We start from the raw sequence: 22,136 nt of genomic DNA, 5'->3' as shown, positions 1-22,136 counted from the left end.
GTGGTTCTCCTATACTCTGACTACTCATTTGTAAGTGTATTTATTAAACTATCCTCAAATGACCCAGGTTGACAGCACCATCTTGACACTATGTGTTTTCAGTGTCTAGCAAATTCACTAATACATGAGGAACGGGGACATTCCATAGGAAGGTGAAACTTTTATACTTGGGTTTTCTCCATTAGTAACTACTATAAAAAATAATAACTAATGTTTACTTGGAGCTTATTCTATTCAAGAAACTACTCTGAAGAGTAGACACAGATCAACTCATATAACCTTATCATTAAACCTGTGAAGACGATATGACCATTATCCTTATAGGCACAGGAAGCTGAAGTGACATGCCCATGTGATAATGTGATTTATGAGAAATATGTATTTGGTCTTCGTCCCCATTTCTAGCCCCGAACTCCTAAAACCCTTGGAATTTCCTAAGCAATAAGAGCAGTAAGAAGTGTCTTTGGTTATTCATAACAAACCCCTTTCGGTCACACCTGAGTTTATGTTAATAAGGTGACTTTTGGGAAGCACCTCAGGATGGGGGCGGGATGCCAGGGGAACCAACCACGTGATTGGAGATTTAGAACTTTCAGTCCCAACAGCTGTGAGCTCTGGGGAAGGGAGAGGGGTTAGAGGTTGATTCCATGGCCAATGGCCAATGATTTAATCAATCAAATCTATGTAATGAAACCTCCATAGACACCAAAAAAAAAACGGGAGATGTGGAGAGAGTGTCACACCTGGACAGGCCATGACAGCTCCGTACCCTTTCCCCACGCCCTGCCCTACTCAGCTCTTCCATCTGGCTGTTCCTGAGGTATATTCTTTTATAACACACTGGCCATCTAGTAAGTAAAATGTTTCTCCTAGTTCTGCGAGCTGCTCTAGCAAATTAATCAAAACCAAGGAGGGAGTTTTTGGAACCTCCAGTACTTAGCCAGTCAGTCAGAAGCGCAGGTGAAAACCTGAGTTTGGGATTGGCAGCTGAAGTTGGGGGTGGGGGGAATCTTGTAGGACTGAGCCCTTAACCTGTGGGATCTGACATTCTCTCCAAGTAGATTGTGTCAGAATTGAGTTGAATTGTAGGACACCCAGCTGGTCTTGGAGAACTGCTTGGTGTGGGGGGAAAAAACATGTTGGAATTGGCACCGGAATTACACTCAGCATCACACAGCTAACAAGTGGCAGGGCTGGGATGTTGAAGCAAAGAAGTCCGACTGCTGAGCCCATGCTGGTAATGCAGGGCAATACGGCCTTTATACACAAGAACGGTACAAGTGTAATTCATGGGGAAAATGTATGCAGTCCAAATGGAAGATTACAGTGATCAAAACTTCCAGCATGTATAAAGTTGCTAAGCATTAAAATTAGACATTTTGGCTTCAACTGTAGCACAGAAATTTCTAGAAGATAAAATGTTATGCCAAAGAGAAATGGTGCTTTCCAAAAAGGTAGACTGGGGAAGAAATTAGAGCATCTACTCTTTACCTAAACGTTTACATCCAAACATATGTACTGACAGGGGCGCCTGGGTGGCTCAGTCATTTGAGCATCTGACTCTTGATTTCGGCTCAGGTCATGATCTCGGGGTCGTGGGATCCAGCCCCACGCGACGCTCCCCGCTCAGCATGGAGTCTGCCTGGGATTCTCCCCCTCCCTCTCCCTCTGCCCCTCCCCCTCCCCCCGCTCACACAGCCTCACTCTCTCCAAGAAAAAAAAACAAAACAAATACACATACATACATACATACATTTTATAAAATATAATCCTTGTAGCAAACCTGTGTGACAGCTGCCACTGTCCGTCCTTTATAGATGAGGAAACTGAAGCTCGGATTGAGGTCACACCACCAAAGGTCACCGATCTACTCAGTCAAAATGTGGTGCCCACCTCAGTCTCAGGGGTGCTGGCCAACTGGGACATTAGCGACATATCACAAGACCCGTGTGAAGCCCCCAGTTCTCAAGCCATCATAACACACAGTCCCATATTAGAGAATGAGATGATGATGACAAAGTTAGCAGTGACAGAAAACAAGCCACCTTTTGCCGTATTTCCAGTTGCTTCAGTAGAATCTGATGGCCCTTTCAGTAACTCTGAAATGGCTCTTCAGTCTGAGGTAGAATTCAAGTCAGACTCCTTCATTTTCACAACAAAACATTCACTTTGCTAGCGCAGCTAGCATCTTCACTGAGCAATTTACAAACACTTCTTACCAAGTCTAATTTAAACCCATAACTTGCCTTAAATGTAGTTCAGACAACTGATAATTGAAAAACCTCAGACTAAGGAACATTAATGATGTGTTGCATTTCCTTTTTTTTTTTTTTCTCTTAATAGATGAATGCCCACCCAGTTTTCTTATTGGTATAGATCCTGTATCTCTCAGGCACCAGACCAGAGTGGAAGAGGAATAAAATGTCTTCCCATCTTCAGTCTAGGTTGCTCTGTCTAATGAACCAAAGCATGGGTAAGAGATTTTTTTTCTTTATCCAGCTTCTAAGCCATAGCATTGTGAGAAATTCCACCCAGATTTTGTTAGTAACCTCTTTTTGTCTTTAAGCTCTTTTTTTAGTTATTATTATCGGTGAATATTCATGAGAATATTTTTGTGAGATGCTGGGAGAATCTACAATCAGAGACATCTCTTTATATTCCTCTACATTTCTATCTTTTAAATTATAAGTCTAAGTGAAGAAGGTTAGGGAATAGGGAGAAAATGGGCACCAAGCAAGACATCATGTCGTTTTATGATACCTAAATTTTGTCAGCTTTTTGTTTCTTTTCTCCCAAATTATGGAACTATTTGCCCATTTCTAGAGACTTCTAGATTGTCTAGAGCTATCTTATGTGGGTACTGGACTCCTAACCAATTATAGAACTGAAAATTTTTATTTTTATATACATTCTTTTAGCTCCCCTAAACTCGATTCTAATAAATGAGTGTTTAATGACCTTGTAATATATGAACTCAGCTCTATGACTAGCTACATAGTTTGTTGAGCCCAACACAAAATGCAACTGTGGGACTTCTTGTTCTGAACTTTTATCAGTTTCAAAATGGCAACAGCAGAGCTTTAAACCAAGTCCTTCTAAACACGGAGCGCTGCCCTATGCTGCTGCATGGGCCCCATGCCTATGAGGCCAGCCCTGCTCAGTTTCCGAGATATAGTTTCAGTACATTAAAATATCTTAATGTTGCATTCTTTCTCGGATTATTTTTAAGCAAGAGCCTGTATAACAAATGGCCAAAGGAAGCTTCCTGCCATATGAAAGGCATTAATTTGCACATTCACTTCCTTTTATTGTAAAAAAAAAAAAAAAATGGAAAGAAATCTTAAAACTTTTTTTCTGGTATTTAAGGTTAGGAAAAAATGTCTCTTTCCAAACAAATGCATGTGCTTTCCTTCTTTTTCTGTTCCTTCATTTCCAAATACTGATTGATGAGCCTCTCCCTTCAAATACTGCTCTGGACCCTGCGATAGATCAGTGAACAGGACAAATCCCTGCCTTCCTGGAGTTTACACTCCATGGGTGGAGTTAGGATCCATTTTCTAACCTTCTCAGGGAAACTTGCAGCTCTCCTGAGGCTGCCAATGTTTCTGGCCTTTTCCTCCACCAGACGTTGGCCCCCTCTGCATGCTCTATTTAAAAAGCAGGTATTTAAAATTTTATTTTAGTGCACAGTAGGAGCAGAATGGGGGGACCACATTCTAACATACAACCCTCCTGCACTTCACAGAGCTTTTTTTTTTTCATGCAAGAGCAAATTTCTGTATAATTTATGTGAACCATTTAGACATGAATGAAGACTCTGTTTCCACCTAACTCATTAAGTGATAAATCACCGGTATTTTGTGGCAAGTTTCAGGCTTATCTCAATCACCTTCTGTCATGACCAGGCCTCAGTGTTATGTCTAGGCTCTGATAGAAAAGGGGCGGGGGGAGGAGTAAACCAAAAAAATCTGAACAAAGCTTTTTCATTGAATGTGAACACTAACTGGCAAAAGTAGGAAATATATTCCCAGCTAGTACTCTGAGCTTTTGAAATCCCATATCCAAACCAATACGCCTGAAACTCCCTGAGCTGGCGGCTACTGAACAAAATCCTATTTATTGACAAAACAGCAGCACATAGTTATTAGGAACTTGGAGCTTTGAATCAGACATTCTTTCACTACAATCCTCAATTAGAATCCCTAAACTTCTCTAAAATTGTGGCCCAGAGGGATGAAGAGGCAGAGCACAGAGGATTTTTAGGGCTGTGGAACTGCTCTGTATGATACAGTGGTGGACACGTGTCATTATATGTTCAAATTCATAGAATGTACACCACCAGAGTGAGCCCCTAACTGGGTGTTAGTGATGCGTCACTGTAGCTTCATCAGTTGGAACAAATGTGCCGCTCTGCTGGGGGATGTAGATGATGGGAGCGGCCATGCCTTTCGGGGGACAAAGGGTGTATGTGGACGCTGTTGTGCTCAGTACTGCTGTGGACCTAAAAGTGCTCTAAAATATATATATATATCTATTAAAAAGGAAAAATCGGGCCCACATAACCCTCCCAATCCATTATGTCCTTAGCCCAAACACGACTCTCATCTTTCCTTGGCCTTGCAATAAAACACAGTTTGAAGCGCAACACTTTGAAATTTAAAGTATCTCCTAATGGCTTGAAATATCTCAAAAGATTAAAAAAAATACTGAATCAGTACAGAATGATAGGGCAGTGAATAGCTGGTGAGTGTTCTCTCTTGCAGACATTGTAAAAGTACAAATTATTGAGATAGCGCCTTAAATTACCACATCCACCATAAAATCCTGAGGAATGGAGATAAGTGGGAATTGAGCGAGCTTTTCCAAACAGCTTCATTGGGTCATTGTTTGTCTTAGTCAGCTCAGGCCACCATAACAAAATACCACAGACTGGGGTGTCTTAAACCGCACACGTTTCTTTTTCTCACAGATCTCCAGACTGGGAAGTCTGAGATCGAGGTGTTGGCAAGGTAGGTTCTCTGATTTCTTCTCTTGGCCTGTAGGCGGCAGCCACATCACTGGGTGCTCACGTGACCTCTTCTCTGCACATGTGCAGAGAGAGAGAGAGAGCACCAACTCTCTAGTGTCTCTTCTTATGAGGGCACTAATCCCCTCATGAGCCCTACTCTCAAACTCCATCTAAACACATTTACCTCTCAAAGGTCCCAAGTTCTAAGTACCATCATCCTGGGAGTAAGGATTTCAATGTATGAATTCTGGGGTGGTGGGGGGCACACAGGACACAATTCAGCCTATAGTAGCATTGTTCAAAGTGCGGTCTCTTGGCCCTACACATAGAAGATGACGCAGGGGAATTTGTTTGTAAAGCATTTAATATATTTGGCCCCGGGTTAAGGTTTTCAATATACTATTTCATTTAATAGAGCAAGCCAAATTGGGAGGCTCAGAGAGATGAGATCACTTTCTCCAAGTCACAAAACTAGTAAACTTTGCAGATTCCATCCCTGTCCCATCGGACCCCAGTGCTATAGTCTTCTTGCTGGCCCCTGGGGCCTTTCTTAAATTTCAGTACTTGCCGTTAGCTTATGTAAGAGTGATTAGGCCCACAGCAAACAGGCTCATACCTCCAAGGCCACATGAAACCAATTTGAATCAGGAAGTCAATGTTTTTATTTCATAGAGAGAGCTACAGTTGGTCAAAGAGCATATATCTGTGTTTGCCCTTTAATCCATGAATGAGTTGAAGAAAGTGATTTCTTTAACTGCTTAGTTAATGTGAAATCAGACCAAGGGATTTGGATGGTGTGCACTGGTCAGTACTGGCTGTTGTTTTGCGTTCTTCTTCTTGACCATGTGATTTTTCACGTCCCTTCACATCAGTATCATCTAGCTTAGGATGTAAGGACTATGTCAATCGAAATTACTGCGTACAGCCGAGTATAGTAGCAAAGCGAAAGAGGAATTTAAAAAAGAAGCCCGCTAACTGCTCTTTACCCGGCGACATCCCTAGGTACACATTCAAATTCTTGGCTGCTAAGCCACGAGAATCTACAAATGTTCTTCCTTGGGTTTGGAACCCAGCGGATCCAGCCTCCAAAATTCTTAGCCCCCTCCCATGTTGACCTAGTACCCAGCACTACATTGCAGCTCCTCCCCCCCCATCCCCCCAAACAGCCCCCATTTAGTGCTACAGGGGTTCACAATTGTTTCCTGTAAAGGGCCAGATAGTAAACGCTTTCAACTTTGCAGGCTATACAATCTCTGTTGCAACTACTCAACTCTGTGGTTGTAATAGGAAAGCAGCCCCAGACAGTATATAAACAGATGAGTGTGGCTATGTTCCAGGAAAATTGCTTTCATTTTAAAAAGGCGGCAGCCCAGATTTGGTCCACTAGCGGTAGTTTGCTCACTCCTGCACAAGCAAATAACGTAGTCTTTCTTGAGATTTGTATGATGGAGAAGAGTGTTCTTTTATACCACACACTTCACCGAAGAACTCACTTAAAACCCCCAATGAAATTCTCATTGTTTTACCCCAAAGTCTCTTTTGGCCTCCAGTAACCCCCAGTCTCTTTTCTCTCTCCCTTTCTACCGCAAAGACCCCAATATTCTTCAAAGCATTTCAGTTCTTCCTTAAAACTTGCAAGCCCCGTTAAACAGTTAACAATACCCACTGTCCTTTAAAAGTGGGTTAAGCGAGTACTATTGTTAGTGGATTGTGTCCCTTGAAAGTCTCGCTCTCTACCCCAAGATTGCATTAAAAATGCAATGTCCGATAATCGCCTGAAAAAGACTTCTGTATCTTTAATCATTAGGGAATCACAGATTTAAAACTCAATCACATACCACCGCACATGCACTAGAATGACTGAAATAAAAAAGCTTGACAACACCAAATGTTAGTGAGGACATTGCTTATGGGAAGGTAAAATTTTACAGCCACTTTGTAAAACTGTTTGGCAGTCCTTTGATAAACATATACCTACCCTCTGACCCAGCCATTGTACCCTTTTTATTTATCCAAGAGAAATGAAACCGTATATCCACATAAAGACCTGTACATGCGTGTGCCTAGCAGCTTTATTTGCAATAGCCCAGATCTGGAAACTGGCCAGATGATTCTCCACAGAAAAATGAAGGAACTGTGGTATATTCATATCATAAGATACTAGTCAGCTCTAAAAAAAAAAGGGAATGAACTATTGCTATGGACCAAATGTGTGTGTGTCCCCCCAAAAGTTATCTGTTGAAGCTTTAATTCTCAGTGTGATGGTACATGGTTGTGAGGCCTTCAGCAGCTAGTTGGGTCATGGCCAGGGAGCACTCATAAATGGAGCTAGTGCATTCAGAAGACGAAACTGGAGAGAGATGTTCCTTCTCGGCCGAAGGAGGATACGGCCAGGCAACCAACCTGCAGACTGGGAGGAGGGCTTTCACCAGATGCTGAATCTGCTGGCATCTTGATCTTGGACTTCCCAGCCTCTAGATCTATCAAAGATAAGTATTTGCTGTTTAAGCCACCCAATCTATGGAGTTTGTTATAAAATCGCAAACTAAGACAACTACTGATACACAGCAACTTGAATGATTGTCAAAAATATTATGCTAAGTGTAGGAAGCTAGATGCAAAAAAGAGTATACACTGTATGACTCCTTTCCGTGAAATTCTAAATAGACAAAATCTGTGGAAAGACAAATGAGTGGTTGCTTCTTAGGTGAGATATGAGGATTGACTAAGAGAGAGCATGAGAGATCTTTTGGGGGTGATGGAAATATTGTGGATCTTGATATGCATTTGTTAAACTTAGTGAACAGTATACTTAAGATCTGAAAGTTTCACTGTACATAAATTTTACCTCAGTACAAAAATATTAAAAATATTATATTTACCTGACATTTTTAAAGTCCCAAGACGACTGCTGGCATTCCAGCCATTACATCTGCATTCCAGGTAGTGAAAAGGAGAACGAATGGAAAGATGAAAGAACAAAGGACACATGCTGACTATCTGTTCATTCTTACAGACGGAAAGTCTCATCAACAACTTGCACTTAATTCTTACTGGACAACCCCAGCTACAGGAGAAGTGGAAAAACAGACACATGCACTCTTTGGACAAGCACCTTTCAGACAGAATAAAATCTGTGTTTGTAGTAACAAGAACAAGGGGAGAATGGCTATTGGCTATCCACTGGTAGGTTCAACCACACCACAGAAAAGTGTGTGTACGTACATACAATGACTTACACAATTTCAGGGGATTCATGGACCTTCACTAGATCCCATTTTATCTGAATTCTTTTGTAAAAAAGAACCACTGGTCTAGGAAATTTGAGCAACTAGTTACTATTTTTTTTAAAGATTTATTTATTTATTTGAGAGAGAGAGAGAGAGAAAGAGAGCCAGGGAGGGGCAGAGGGAGAGGGAGAGGGAGAGGGAGAGAGAGAATCTCAAGCAGACTCTGTGCTGAGGGCAGAGCCCAACGTGGGGCTTGATGATCTCATGACCCTGAGCTCATGAGCTGAGCTGAAACCAAGAGTCAGAAGCTTAATCGGCTGAGCCGTCCAGGCGCCCCAAGCAACTAGTTATTATTAAGCACAGTTAATGAAAGCATGTGAATGGTAGGTTCACATGGCAGTGAGCATTCAAGAGACGCAAGATTGCTTAAAATATGCCTTGCTCAGCCACCTGGAATGAATTTTGTTGCCTAGGTCTCCCAAAGATTGCAATTCATTAAATAGCCTGTTCCAAATTGAGCATTATTTAATTCTGCTGCCTTCTGAACTATACAATATGTGAATATAGGAAGATAGGCCACTTCACTTAAGTGTACATTTTACTTACACACTTGATTTGATGACATTAGTTTGCAGGTGTCTCTACTTCAATTAATTGCATATTGGTGAAATCCATAATTTAAACTCGGTGCAAAACTGAAGTATTAAAATGATAGTCTCTTCAATATAATTATTCCACATAAGTTGAAGTGCTGACAAAATGTTGTCCTTTATTTTTTTTAAATAATAGCTTCAAGTATGTTCAAGATTAGATAACACAGAAAATGTCAATAAGATATGACAATACGAAATGAAAATAATGAGATGAAAACTTTGTATCTTTATCTAATTTTTCCTCCATAGATACACAAACTTTTTTCCCTATGAAACTGGGTTATAGACACCCCGTGCCCTGCCTGATTGGAAGAACAAAAGAAAGCACTATTAAAAAGCCCACACAGATACACAGTGTTTTTGCTGACCAGTAAGTTAGAAGTAGATCTGTAAAAACACGCTGACTTCCTTTTATTGTAATAGCGAAGAGAGAATGAAAATGATTCAATTTAACGGAGGGAATACACAACTTATTCTACACAGTATATTTGAAGACTGACTTAAATGACTTTATTTTTCTTATAAATCAATCTCTTGCCCGAGTAGATATTGAAAAATAAATGCCTATGGCCGTTCACTAAACCCAGATTGCGGAAAATATCATTTTATCACTGAGTCATTCACTGACACAGCACCACACTGCTAAATGAACCCTTCCTGTCTTATTTTATTTTTTTTAAACATTTTATTTATTTATTTGAGAGAGAGAATGAGATAGAGAGAGAGAGCATGAGAGGGGTGAGGGTCAGAGGGAGAAGCAGACTCCCTGCCGAGCAGGGAGCCGATGCGGGACTCGATCCTGGGACTCCAGATTCATGACCCAAGCCGAAGACAGTCGCTCAACCAACTGAGCCACCCAGGAGCCCCTTTCCTGTCCTGTTTTAACACACAGGGTTCTATTTATTGTCCACCTTGTCAGTGGTGGGGCCTGTACATAGGACATTTCTGTGGTCTGCTGAATACTGGTTCCCTCTGGGCCGAATCCCTGGAACTTACAAACGCTACTTCGATGGCAAAGGAGATTTTGCACGTTTTATTTAATTAAGGATCGAGATGGGGAGGTGATGCTGGATTATGTGGGTGTGTCCAATGAAGTCAAAAGAGTCCTTTGAGAGAAAAGATGATGTGAAGATTGAACCAGAGAGAAATTTGAAGATGCTATGCTGCTGGTTTTGAAGACAGAACAAGAATCCATGGGCCAGAGAAGGCAGCAAATTCTGACAGGCTCCAGAAGCTGAAAGAGGCAAGGAATGGATTCTTTGCTAGAACCACCGGAGGGAAACAGGCCTGCTGAATCTCTGACTTTTGCCCAATGAAACTGATTGTGGACATCCGGCCTTCAGAACTGTAAGAGAACAAACTGGTGTTGTTTGAAACCACTACATTTTGTGATAATTTGTTACCGCAGCAGGACACTGATACACTTTCTAACTTGTACGGAAGGATGGTATTATTACTACACACACAGAATGAAGAAAATGAGATTTGAAGAGAGGGAAAAAAATAAACAAATATACAACACTAGCAAATGCCAGAAAAGTGTGGCCTCTGGCCACGACTTGAAGCCCACAGACCATTTTTTCTCTATTATACTGGCTCCTATGAACCATCAGCGTGCATCTCACGATGTCTTATCCCCAAAGTTTTGTCCTCTGTTTGAAAAGACGCGAATCAGAGTGTTTCATGTAACATGAATTTCAAAGGGCAAGTATTTGTTCTAAACAAAGAGGTGACTGAATCAAATATTTGCAGGCCTTAGTCTGTTTCCATAAGGAGGCTTTTGTATTCCAAATTAAACTCCTTTGCCTCTGTAGGTAGAGGAAATATAGTTATAGAGCAGCTATCAAGAATGGATTCTGCATGAAAACCTCCTGGAGAGGACCTGTAAACCCAAGAGTGGTCAGCGTTAATGAAATCGTTGCTTGGTTGTGAAGGAGTCCAGCCTCTGCCTGCTTCTTTGTAGTGCATGTGGGATATGCTCATCCAGGCTTCATAAGAGCTCCCCTTTCGCTAGCGAAATTGAAATCCAAAAGGAATTTTCCAGAAACACCTCATGTGGGGTTGTACAGTTGACCCCTTGAACAACATGGGTATGAACTGCACGGGGCCCAGTTACACACGGATTTTTTTCAATAAATGCATTGGAAAAATCTTTGGAGATTAGCGACAATCTGAAAAAACCAGCAGATGAACCACATAGCCTGGCAATATAGAGAGAGAAAAAGAAAAAGGTCTGTCACAAATGCTTAAAATATATGCAGATACTTGTCTGTTTTATCATTTACCACCATAAGATATATGGAAATCTATTATAAAAAGTTAAAATGTAGCAAAACGTACACACACGCTTACAGACCATACACGGTGCCATTTACAGCCAGGAGAAATGTAAACAAACGTAAAAGCACGGTATTAAATCATAAGTGCATAAAATTAACTATAGTACATGGTGAACCACTGTAGTAATTTCATCACCACCTCCTGTTACTATGGCGGTGAGCTCAAGTGTTGCCGGTATCTGCTTAAAACAGTGTGATGCTAATCATCTCTGTGTGAGCAGTTTGTCTCTGCAGGAAATTGCTTATTGCGGTAAAAAGTGATCTCTCGTGGGTCTCCCGTATTTTTCATCGTGTTTAGTAAAATACCGTAAACTTTGACGAACACCAGGGGATCCTTACAAAGTGCCACTAAGGATGCTGCAGGTGCTCCCAAGAAGCAGAGCAAAGTCATAACAGGACAAGAAAAGGTTGAATTGCTTGGTACGTACCACAGATGGGGGTCTGCAGCTGCGGGTGCCTCACCAGTGCAAGATAAATGAATCCGGCATGAAGGACCATTGCAAAAAAAGAAAAGGAAATGCATGACGCCATCACAGCAGCTCTGCCAGCACGCACGAAAACCTTGCACTTTTGGCAAAATACCTTTCTATCTTGTATTGAAAATGCAGCTTCTTTGTGGGTGCGGGACTGCTATAAGAAAAGCGTATCTATAGACTCTAATATGATTGGAGAAAAAGTGAAGACATTATATGACCACTTAAAGCAAAGGGAAGGTGAAGGATCTAAAGCTAGAGAATTTAATACCAGCAAAGGATGGTTTGATAAATTTAGAAAGTGGTCTGACCTAAAACATGTCAGGATAACAGGAGAAGTAGCTTCTGTCAACCAAGAGACAGTTCCCAGATGACATTAAGAAAATCACTGGGGAGGGGGGTGGAGACGCCCGGGTGGCTCAGTCAGTTAAGTGTCCGACTCTTGATTTTGGCTCAGGTTATGATCTCAGGGTTGTGGGATTGAGCCCTGCGATGGGCTCTGTGCTGGGCATGGAGCCTACTTAAGATTCTCTCTCTCTCTCTCTCCCCCTCCCTCTGCTCCTCCCCGCCCCCCACTCACATGCCTGCACGCTCTCTCTCTCTCTCCCTTGAAGAAAAGAAGGAAGGAAGGAAGGAAGGAAGGAAGGAAGGAAGGAAGGAAGGAAAGGAAGGAAGGAAGAAAGGAAGGAAGGAAGGAAGGAAGTCATTGAGGAGAAAGGATATCTGCCTGAACAGGTTTTTAATGCGGACAAAGGTGCTCTATTCTGGAAAAAAAGCCATAAAGGACATTTATTAATAAGGACGAGAAGCGAGCACCAGGATTCAAGGCAGAAAGGGATAGGCTAACTACTGTTTTGTGCAAATGCAGTCAGGTTTATGGTCAGGACTGTCCTTATCTATAAAGCTGCTAACCCCAGAACCTTGAAGGGAACAGATGAACATCAGCTGCCAGTCTGTGGGTTGTACAAGAAGGTCTGGACAGCGAGAACAGTTTTTCTGGATTCATTCCATCGATGCTTGTCCTTGAAGTCAGAAAGTACCCTGCCTTTTAAGGTATTGCCTTTTAAAGTTCTTTTGACATTGGACGGTGCCCCTGGTCACCTAGAATCCCATGAGTTCAACACCAAAGGCATCAAAGTGGTCTACTTGCCCCCAAACACAATCTCTCTAATTCAGCCTCTAGATCAGGGGGTCATAAAGACCTTTAAAGCTCATTACACACATACTCTATGGGAAGTATTGTCAATGCTATGTAAGAGAACCCAGACAGAGAGAACATCATGAAAGTCTGGAAGGATTACACCACTGAAGATGCCATCGTTGTAGGAAAATCCACGAAAGCCATCAGTCTGAAACAATAAACTCCTGCTGAATAAAACTGTGTCCAGATGTTTTGCATGACTTCCCAGGATTTCTAAAGAGCCAGTCAGGGAAATCATGAATGAGAGTGTAGCTATGGCAAGAAAGTTGGGATGTGAAGGGTTTCGAGATATGGGTCTTGGAGAAGTTCAAGAGCTAACAGACACCACACCAGAGGAGTGAACAGAAGATGACTTGATGGAGATGAGTGCTCCCCAAGGAGTGCCAGACGACGGAGAAGAAGACCTGGAGGTAGCAGAGCAGAAAACAAACGGACATTAGACAGTCTGGCAGAAGGACCCCTCTATGATGTGGGCACTGTGACTAAAGTGCACAGTGGAAGGATTGGTACCATATAGAAACATTTTCAGAGAAATGAAACAGCAAAAAAGTCAGACAGAAATTGCCATGTATCTTTTTAAATTCAATTAGCCAATATATAGTACGTCATTAGTCTCAGACATCGTGTTCAACAATTTATCAGTTGCATATAACACCCAGTGCTCATCACATCGCCTGCCCTCCTTAATGCCCATCACCCGGTTACCCCATTCCCCCACCCACCTCCCCTCCAGCAACCCTCAGTTTGTTTCCTAGAGTTAAGAATCTCTCATGGTTTTTCTCCCTCTTTGATGACTTCCCATTTAGTTTTCCCTCCCTTCCCCTACGATCCTCTGTGTTGTTTCCTATATTCCACATATGAGTGAAACCATATGATAATTGTCTTTCTCTGATTGACTTATTTCACTCAGCATAATACCCGCCAGTTCCATCCACGTCGATGTAAATGGAAAGATTTCATCCATTCTGATGGCTGAGTAATATTCCATTGTGTGATCTTCTTTATCCATTCGTCTGTTGATGGACAGCTCGGCTCCTTCCACAGTTTGGCTGTTGTGGACATTGCTGCTATGAGCACTGGGGTGCAGGTGCCCCTTCAGATCACTACTGGGTATTTACCCCAAAGATACAAATGTAGTGCCATGTGTTTCTATAAAGTTACACTGAGTGTGCCTGCCTCTCCTGCCCCTCCTTTCACCTCAACCTCTTCGTCTGCCACCTCTCAGACAGCAAGACCAACCCCTCCTCCTCCTCCTCCTCCTCTTCCACCCACTCAGTGTGAAGAGACAAGGATGAAGACCTCTGTGATGGTCCACTTCCACTTAATGAATGGTAAATAATCATCACGCCATATAGTAAATAAACTTATCTGTTGTGTAGGTGTGTTGAGTGTCTTCATATGAAAATCTCACAACTGTACAGCAAGAAATGTATGGGACATTTTGTGTCTTCACCATCATCATTGCCTAAGTGTAGAACCTCGTGTGTAAGTCGTGTATGGACGTGGTTAGCCTACCCTTCCATAGGCATAAGGTGAGTGATATTTAATATAAAATTAATAATGTGTTCATTTTCTTACTGTTTTCTAACTTTGCTTTCAAAGAACTACATTAACATACAAGATGCATCTCATGATTGGAGAAACATTTCAGCCTTTCATCACAGATGAGTGTTTTTTTTAAAATAACTATTTCCAATATTATATTATGAATATGACTGTAATAGTGCATGCCATAAAAATTTTATGACAATTCATTCATTAGTGTGTAGGCGAGGCTACCGTGAAGCAATTGTATCAATTACAGTAGCCTACCGGACAGCAGTCCTATTGCTGCTTCTGCATTATCAATGCATGAAGTGTTATACCTGTAAATAAATATGAATTTCCTTTTCACATTATCTTTTCATTTTTAGTGTCTCACGTTAGTAATACATATAACATCCGTACTGATTTATATCATAGCAGATAATATTGATGTAGGTACTCACAGATGATTCATCTTGTGAACAGATAATATAGATTTCCAATATTGATAAATACAATACAGTACTGTATTTTCTCTTTATGATCTTCTTGACAATGTTTTCTTTTTTCTAGCTCACTTTATTTTAAGAATATAGCAAATTATACATATAACATACGAGAAATGTGTTAATCAACCATTTGTGTTATCAGTAAGGCTTCCGGTCGAGAGCAAGCTATTAGTAATTACGTTCTGGGGGAGTCAAAAATTATATGTGGATTTCAGACTGCACGGAGAGTTGGCACCCCTAACCCACATATTGTTCAAGGATCAAGTGTATTTGAAATATTTGAGAAGTGATGAATTAAAAGATGGTTTTGTAAATCTTAAAAGCATAGAATGAAGCAGATAATGAAAAAGAAAAATAAGTTAACGATGATAATTGTATCTGCCCAATGTGCATGGTGGTGGGGTGATTATTTCAAAGTCTCTGGAAGGTTCTGGATTTGGTGAAAGATGACCAGATCATTTGTAATTTAATCTTTCTTCAAGTGAAAATTTTTCCCTTAAACCAAAATATCTTTTTTATATGTTGAGATATAATAGACATATGTTATATTAGTTTCAGAGGAACAGCATAATGATTCAGTATTTGTATAAGCTGTGAAATAATTACCATAATGGGTCCAGTTTTCCCCTGTCACCATACAAAGTTACATAATATGCAATACAATATTGTTGAGTATACTCACCGTGCTGTTTGTTACCTCCCCATGACTTAATTATTTTAGACCGGAAGTTTGTACCTCTTGACTCCCTTCTCTCATTTCACCTAAACCTCCAAACCCCTCCACTGTGGCAATCACCAGTCTGTTCTCTGGATCTGTGAATTTTGTTTTACTTGTTCATTTGGTTTTTAGATTTTTACATATCAGTGAAATCATATGGTATTTATCTTTGACTGATTTCACTTAATATAATGCCCTCAAGGTCCCTCCACGTTGTTACATATGGCAAGATTTCATTCTTTTTTATGGCTAAGTAGTATTCCAGAGTGTGTGTGTGTGTGTGTGTGTGTGTGTGTACACACCACATTTTTTTATGCATTCAGTTATTGATGGACACTTAGGTTGCTTCCATGTTTTGGCTATTGTTAATAATGCTCCAGTGACCATAGGGGTGCATGCACCTTTTTGAATGAGTGTTTTTGTTTTCTTTGAGTAAATACCCAGAAATGGAATTGCTGGATCATATGGTAGTTTATTGTTAGTTTTTTTGAGAAACTTTTATACAGTTTTCCACGGTGGCTACGCCAATTTAAATTCCCACTAACAGTGCACAAAGGTTCCTTTTTCTCTATATCCTCACCCACACTTGTTATTTCTTGTCTTTTTGATAATAGCCTTTCTGATGGGAGTGAGGTGATATCTCATTGTGGTTTTGATTTGCATTTCCCTGATGATGAGTGGTGTTGAGCATCTTTCATGTGTCTATTGGCCATCTGTATGTCTGCTTTGGAAAAATGTCTCTTCAGATCCTGTACCCATTTTTAATTGGGTTTTTTAATATCGAGTTGTATGAGTTTTTTTGTATATTTTGAATATTAACCCTTTTTGAATATGTGATTTGCAAATATCTTCTCCCATTGTGTAGGTTGCCTTTCTCTTTTGTTGGTGGTTTCATTTGCTGTGCAGAAGCTTTTTAATGTAGTCCCATTTGTTTACTTTTGCTTTTGTTGCCATTGCTTTGGTGTCAAATCCAAAGAATTATCACCAAGACTGATGTCATGGAGCCTATTGCCTATATTTTCTGCTAGGAGTTTTATGGTTTCAGGACTTACATTCAAGTTTTTAATCCATTTTGAGTTAATTTGTGTGTATAGTGTGAGATAGTGATCCAGTTTCATTCTTCTGCATGTGGCTCTCTAGCTTTCCCAGCACCATTTACATCTTTCCCTATTGTATATTCTTGCCTCCTTTGTTGTAAATTAATTGAACGCATGTACATGGGTTTACTTCTGGAGTCTCTATTCTGTTCCATTGGTCTGCGTGTCTGTTTTTACGCCAATACCACACTGTTGTGGTAACTAGAGCTATGTACAATGGTTTGAAATCAAGGAGCATGATGCCTCCAGTTTTGTTCTTCTTCCTCAAGATTGCTTTGACTATTTGAGACCTTTTGTGTTTCCATAAACATGTTAGGATTGTTTGTACTGTTTCTGTGAAAAATGTCATTGGAATTTAGATAGGAATTGCATTGAATCTGTAGATTGCTTTGGGTAGTATGGACATCTTAACAATATTAATTCTTCCAATCCATGGGCACAAATATATTTCCATTTATTTCTGTCTTTTCAGTTCCTTTTATCAGTGTCTTGTAGTTTTCGGTATCTAGGTATTTTACCTCCTCCGTTAAATTTATTTCTAGGTATTTTATTGTTTTTGATGCAATTGGAAGTGAGATTGTTTTCTTAATTTCTCTTTCTGATAGTTCATTGTTAGTGTATAAAATGCAACGGATTTTTGTATATTGATTTTGTATCTTGCAACTTTGCTGAATTTGTTTATTCTCACAGTTTTGGGTGGAGTCTTTAGGGTTTTCTACATATAAGATCACGTTGACTATGAATAGTAACAGTTTTACTTCTTCCTTTCCATTTTAGATGACTTTTGTTTCTTTTTCTTGCCTAATTGCTCTGACTAGGACTTCCAATATTATGTTGAATAAAAGTGGAAAGAGTAGGCATCCTTGTCTTACTTCTGATCTTAGAGAAAAACCTTACAGCTTTTCATTGTTGGTTATGATGTGAGCTGTGGGCTTGCCATATGTGGCCTTTATTATGTTGAGATATATTTTTTATATACTTGCTTTGTTGAAAGTTTTATCATAAGTGGAAGTTGAATTTTATCAAATGCTTTTTCTGTGTCTACTGAAATTATCATATGATTTTTATCCTTCATTCTGTTAATGTGGTGTATCATGTCAATTGATTTCACATGTTCAAACATCCTTGTATCCTGGAATGAATCCCACTTGATTGTGGTTTTATATGATCTTTTTAAGGTATTGTTGAATTCAGTGTGCTAATATTTTTGAGGATTTTTCATAATGTTTATCAGGGATGTTAGTCTGCAGTTTTCCTTTCTTGGGATGTCCTTGTCTGATTTTGGTGCCATGGTAATGCTGACCTCGTAACATGAGTTTGGAAGCATTTCCTCCTCTTCAGTTTTTCTTGGAAATGTTTGAGAAGAACAGTTGAGGAGGGAGAGTCCCCAGGAAGGCCGAGTCCCCAGCTAAAGAGCTATGGACCACAGAAAGATGGGGCGCCTCTCCTCCAGCGTGATTTTGATCATGGCCATTTCCAAAGCCGCTGAACTGGAATTAGTTGCTGGGCTGGGCTACTGTGAATTTGCACTTCCCTCTCAGGGAGACATGGCCTTAAGAGATGACAGCATTCAGTCCCAGCAGGAGCCTGCTGTTTGTCATTGGCCTTTCCAGTCTGTGCTGTCCATAGGAATCCAGGACACTAAGGAGCTAAACAAAACCTACTGCCTGAGTGGGGGAACTGGCACGCTTTTGTCCTTCTGTGCCTGCCCCCCCTCCTCCTATGGCTGGAACTGTGAGCATGATTGGGGCAAAGAGAACCGTGAGTCTGTGTCCCATGACCCCTGGCTGCCCAAGAAATGTTCCATGTGTAAATGCTGGCATGGCCAGCTTCACTGCTTTCCTCAGACATTTCTACCAGGTCGTGGCAAGCGGGTCGTCCCCTCTTTTGCCCTTTCGGATGGCCACGTGATGGATGAGCACTTCCTGGTTTCCAGGGCTCCAGAATTAACATACTGTCTTCGGGCACCACTTTTTTGCCAGCTGGCATCTGCCTTGCTCTGCAAAGTTACTATTGATGAACACTTGCTTGCACTATCAGTCATGCACATTTCAGGACCTATAAAGGCTGTAGCTCCAGTATTGTTACTGAGAGATGATCATTTGTTAGTTGCCCTGAAATAGTGAATAGATTTTCATAATGGTCCCTAACATTGCCTTCAAGTACCAACTACTTTCCTCTCCCTGCCCTCTCCGAAAAACTTCTTTAAAAAAAAGTCAGCCTTATCTACGTTGTGACCAAGTTCTATGTTTCTTGATACATGTATTTCTACCAAGGGTTTCTTATTATTATTTTCCTTTAACAACTGAATTCTTTCTTTAGATTATTAAAGACTACTCCTAATGTGGAACTGAGTATAAAGCTTGGAGTAGAGTTGATCAAAATCAATTAAGACCTCATCTTTAAAAGGAAAAGAAAGGAAGCCCCTTAAAGGGAGCAGATGAGAGGGCAGGGGGCAGATATTAGAGGTGAGGGACAGGATTCTGAAGTACTGGAAGTGTGTGTGTTTGTGCACGTGCGCCAAGGAGGCTAGATAGAAAAGAGGAAGCAAATGGGAGAGAGATTGGAAAAAATAAAATGGATTACTTGGTTGGTGATCAGATGAGCATGAGAAGCAAGTCAAAAAGCTAAGTTGAAAGGCAAGTTTCTATCATCTGTAAAAAGCTATAGAAGACAAGGACATCCCCTTTTTTCTCAGTGCATTGTAAAAAGAATGAAGTCTCCTTGGAAAAAAATTCTAACTTTCCCCAACAAGAGAGCTTAATAAATTATGTTTTCTCCATACTTTGCAAGTATTTTAACTCTTGTAAAAGAGAAAATGTTCACGACATATTTAATTGTAAACCAGGTGATAAAATGATACATGGTAAAAGCCATTTTAAAAGACATTTTGAAAAAAATAAAATAAAATACATTGTGTATATGAGTATGCCCAATAAAAATGGGAAATGTATTGAAAAAAATTTGAGAAGAACAGATATTAAATCTTTAAATGTTTAGTAGAAATCACCATTGAGCTGTCTGGTCCTGGTTGTTGGTAAGTATCTGATTACGGATTCAATCTCCTTGCTGATGATTGGTCTATTCAGATTTTCTATTTTGTCATCATTCAGTCTGGGAAGATTGTATGTTTCTAGGAATTTACCATTTCTTTTCTTAAAGATTAATTTTTTTATTTTAGAGAGAGAGTACGCACAAGCACGAGGGACAGAGGGAGAAGGAGAGAGAATTTCAAACAGACTCCACACTCAGCATGGTGACCAACTCAGGGCTCGATCCCACGATCCCAAGATCATGACTTGAGCCGAAACCAAGAGTCCAACGCTCAACTGACCTTGTCACCCAGGCGCCCCAGGAATTTACCATTTTTTCAGCAGGCCCACAGGAGTGTTCCAAACTGGAGTGTACCTGCAAGCAGTGCTAGCAAGGTACAGGGAGAGTGCAAAAATGGTATCCACTATTAACTCCATGCCTGGAGTGAGCTCCAATAGACCCCTGCCCCTCAGGCAGATGCTTTGGGCTTAGCCACTGAATATCCTTCACATATGTTCTAGGCACTTTTCAACCGGCTGTCTTTGTGTGGGGTCTCAGGGCCAGTGAGTTTGTGTGCAAGCCCTTTAAGGGCAGAGTCTCAGTTTCCTTTGGATCTCCTAGATGTCAGCCCCACTGGTTTTCAAAGCCAGATATTTGGAGAGGGGGGCTTGTTTCTGCAGTGCAGGTCCCAAAGGTTGGAATGCCTGATATGGGGCTCAAACCCCTTGCTCTTCAGGGATGTACTCCGTATTTGTATGATTCCTCGCACTTGTGGGTAGCCACCCTGGGGGTGGGGTCTTTGGTAATACCAAGTCTCTGCCTCTCCTCCCTGTCTCAATGTGGCCTTTTAATATTTTGCTATGGAGGAGCTGTTTAGCTAGTTTTCAGGTCTTTTTCAGAGAGAATTGTTCTATATGTCGCTGTAGATTGGGTGTGTTCATGGGAAGGAGTGAGTTTCAGGGCCTTCCTATGCCACCATCTTGAACCACCACTCTCCAAGGGAAATTTATAACTTCCCCTATGAGAAAAAATTTGACAACGTTAGTGGATGTGTTTCAATAAGTCATTGAAACCAGCAGGAGAGAGTTTTAAAGGGTTTCAGAAAAGCATTCAGATACTAGGCTGGTAAAATAGTGACATCTTGTGGTAAGAATTCGCAACAAAAATCCCAGAAGTTAAGAATAAGACTGGGAAGCCCAATAAAATGGGAAAAAACAACCAAAAAAACCCCTTATGAAATCTTTGTTTTTGACGATAAAATGAATTTTTCTCATTTTGGCTTTTGGCTGTGAGAAAAAATTCTCAGTTTTACCTTATAACTATATTCCCCATACCGATAAGGACAAAGGAGTTTAATTGAGAGAATAAAACCCTGCTTATAGAAATAAGTAGGACACTGCAAGTATTTCCTTCTATACACTCATCATTTAAAACAAAAATATTTACCTTTGAAATTCATGTAACATGAAAGACTTGGACTTGTTTTTTTGAACTTTAAATAAAAAGAGAGGACACCCGCTTAGGGCCTATAGTGGATGCTCTTGGTGATTTTGCCCCCTGTTCCTTCTGCCGACCCCAGCAGTCGGCTGCACGTGGGTGGACAGTTCGACAGTCCGTGCCTTCTCTGCCTGAGATCGATCTCTGGCTGCAGAAATGAGACCTGCTTGTGCGGCACAGCCTGGAAGTGCCTGAAGGTTAACACCCCCCATGAGCTACTTTCAGCCAGGAGGGAGGCCACAAAGGAAGAAATACCTAAGTTTTGTAAATGATCGGTGAGACAATTTTGAGTTGTGTTCTACGTGGCCTCCCGGGGGGGGCCCAGCAGGACTGAACTGCAGTTTGCCACAACAGTAGCTTGCTCATTAATGCACCTTGGGTGGCACAGTGGGTTAAGTGACCGATTCTTGGCTTTTGTCTCAGGTCATGATCTTGGGGTCGTGCAATCAAGACCCGGGTCAGACTCCACACTCAGCGTGGTGTCTGCTTGAGATTCTCTCTTCCTCTCCCTCTGCCCCTCCTGCTTGTTCTCTCTCTCTCTCAAATAAATAAATCCCTAATGCACCTTTTCTTTTCTTTTTTCCTAACTCCTTCACCACGCTCCCTGGGGTCACCCACTCATAAACCACATATGCCCAAATCGTTGTCTCAGGGTTATCTTTTGGAGGAATCCACGCAGGTATAGTGATCTACTCATGCTGCGCACACACAAACAGGTGTATCGAAGGAAAAAATAAGAGGTCCGAGCATTTTTACTAGTTTTACCAAAGTGAAAAAAGCCAAGACAAGTCCAAGGCATCTTGGTTTTACTGCAGCCATAAAGCTCTTCACAGCTGCTCGCAGACCTGCTGCAG

The 22,136-nt window shown here is 41.0% G+C and overlaps 1 long non-coding RNA gene and 1 pseudogene across 1 annotated transcript; both read left to right on the top strand.

The window, feature by feature from the left end:
• The first annotated feature begins 2,345 nt into the window (after positions 1–2,345).
• On the top strand, positions 2,346–20,174 carry LOC102727005 (uncharacterized). Its single transcript, XR_014141506.1, has 3 exons — positions 2,346–2,473; positions 14,284–14,436; positions 19,934–20,174. It is a non-coding gene; the product is annotated as an uncharacterized LOC102727005 (long non-coding RNA).
• LOC102725804 (protein CRIPTO3-like) lies at positions 17,978–18,769 on the top strand (annotated as a pseudogene).
• Positions 20,175–22,136: the final 1,962 nt, after the last annotated feature.

Source organism: Leptonychotes weddellii, chromosome X (genome assembly GCF_054177405.1).
Source record: "Leptonychotes weddellii isolate Sample4059 chromosome X, ASM5417740v2, whole genome shotgun sequence".
NCBI classification, from domain to species: Eukaryota; Metazoa; Chordata; class Mammalia; order Carnivora; family Phocidae; genus Leptonychotes; species Leptonychotes weddellii.
This window is presented reverse-complemented; position numbering and strand designations above follow the sequence as displayed.